This window comes from Crassostrea angulata, chromosome 7, assembly GCF_025612915.1.
Source record: "Crassostrea angulata isolate pt1a10 chromosome 7, ASM2561291v2, whole genome shotgun sequence".
NCBI classification, from domain to species: Eukaryota; Metazoa; Mollusca; class Bivalvia; order Ostreida; family Ostreidae; genus Magallana; species Magallana angulata.
The window spans coordinates 35,827,198-35,829,658 of record NC_069117.1 but is presented as its reverse complement, the minus strand read 5'-3'; positions in this window follow the sequence as shown (position 1 = coordinate 35,829,658).

Genomic DNA, 2,461 nt, shown 5'->3' with positions numbered 1-2,461 from the left:
TTTTTTTTTTTTTTTTTTTTTTTTTTTTTTTTTATTTTATTTTTTTTTTTTTTTTTATTGAGTTTTTCACTTTCACAACATATATACATACATACATGACTTATCTTGTACATGTATTTATATAAATTTCTTGAAAAGCTTCTAAGTATATGATTATTCTATATTATACAGTTCTTATGTAGTGAAAGTGAATTTTGAGAGGGAGAGAGAGAGAGAGAGAGAGAGTAAATGAAGGGGAGAGAGCAAGGAAAAGGTTTGGGGCATTGTTCATATATGAATATAAAACTTAAACCATAATCATGTGATAGATCCCTGTTCTACAGGGATACTTAAGGGAGGAAAAAAAGATAAAACACGAAAAAAGGACATCACAGTTCAAAACAAGATTGAGATGAGACACATAAAGAGACAATTTAACTATATATAGTACAGTGCTATAGCTTATCACATATATTTTGCCAATGGCTTTCATACTCCTTATATCTACAATTTTTCATTAGCATATATTTTTCAGTCAAGAGCCTTTCTATTACAACATTTTTTAATCCATGTATATTTGGATTTGTATTACTTTTGTATTTACAAGAAAAAATATATTGCTTCACAATAAGAACCAACAAGTTAAAAAATCTATAAATATCTCTATTTTTATATTTTCCAAAGAGAACTGATTGTTTATCAAATGTTATTAACAGATCAAACTGTCGCAAAATCCAGTCTTCAACAGCAGACCATAATTCTTTTACAATAGTACATTCATAGAATAAATGTCCAATACTCTCTTCATCTCTTTTACAGAAAGTACATACAGGAGACTCTGCTTTTTTTATTTTGAAAAGATATTTATTTGTCGGAACAATCCTATGAAGAATTTGGAACTGTAACCAATGTAGTTTTGATTCTTGTGTAGATTTAAAGGGGAGTTCAAAAATTTTGTGCCAGGTTTCTTGTGCATAGTTATGACCATTTTCTCTCCATTTTGGTATAGATGTACATGTTTCTCTCTTTTTATCTAATAATAAGTTGTACATAAGTTTGCAGCCTTTACGGTTATTATTAAAAATTAGGATATGATTAGGGATAACAGGTCCATATTCTTTTATTATTTGTAAGTTTGGTATGTTTAAATCTTGTGTATTCAGTCTGGTCCTTACAGCAGTTCTTAAACTTGCATATTCAATAAAGTTTGTCATTGGATTTATTTGTTTCAATTTTTCAAAGCTTATAAAAGTTCCATTAATATTAAGTAAATCACTAACAAAAATAAATCTTGTATTGGCAAAGCTTTTAAAAAATACTGATTTATTGTCTACTGTGATTTTCGGATTGTACCATATATTATCATTTATAACCTGGGGTTTACTTATTAATACATTTTGCTCCTGTATTTTTAACCAGCTAATGAACACCTCTTTCCAGAATGAATTTCCCAAAGTTTTACATAAACTATATGAATAATCTGTGCCATTCCTCCATATTTCTGGGATTTTAATTTTCAGAATGGATTCTAGAAGCTTTACCCATTTTGTATCAGCCCTAATAAGTCTTTTTATCCAAGTGGATTTGAGTGCGGTAATAAAATCCCTATAATCAATCATTTTGAGACCTCCATGGCAGTAATCTTGTACAATTATACTCTTCTTTACTCTATGCACTTTACCACCCCATAAAAATTGAAAAATATCATTTTCGAAGTTTTTCAAGTAATCAGTACTTGGGTTGGGTAATGTTAGTATTAAATTATTTAATTTTGGTATTAATAATGTCTTAATGACTGTGATTCGCCCAATAGGGGTTAATTTTCTTGATTTCCATTGATTTATTAATTTTCTTATTTCTGAGAGTTTTGGTAAGTAGTTTAAATCTTCCATTTCATCTAGTGTTACTGAGAATTTAATACCTAGGAGCTCAAATGTTAAATTGTCCCAACTCAGTTTCCATCGTGAGTGATGAAATACATCTCTTGAAAATTTTTTACTACCGATCCAAACCATTTTTGTTTTTGTGAAATTTATTTTTAAGCCTGAAACCTGTGCGAAAGAGTCTAAAACCCTGAGGATGCCATCATATGATTGAGGTGTACCATCCATTATTATTGAGGTGTCGTCTGCGTATTGAGTTATTTTGTATTCTTCCCCATCTATGATTATGCCTTTAATATCTTTATCGTTTCTTATTAGTATTCCTAAAATTTCAGCACAAAGTAAAAATAGGTATGGCGATATTGGGTCCCCTTGTCTACAGCCTCTTTCCGGGTAAAAATATTCTGAAATTACACCGTTTTGGATTACACAAGCTTTTATTCCATTATAAAAGGTTTTAATCCAATTTTTAAAGGAGGGTCCAAAATTAAAAAGATCTAGTGCTTTCGAGATAAAACTCCATGAGATAGTGTCAAAAGCTTTTTCAAAGTCAATTAACATTAATAGGCCTGGTATATCATTTTGTTCTGTATAGTACA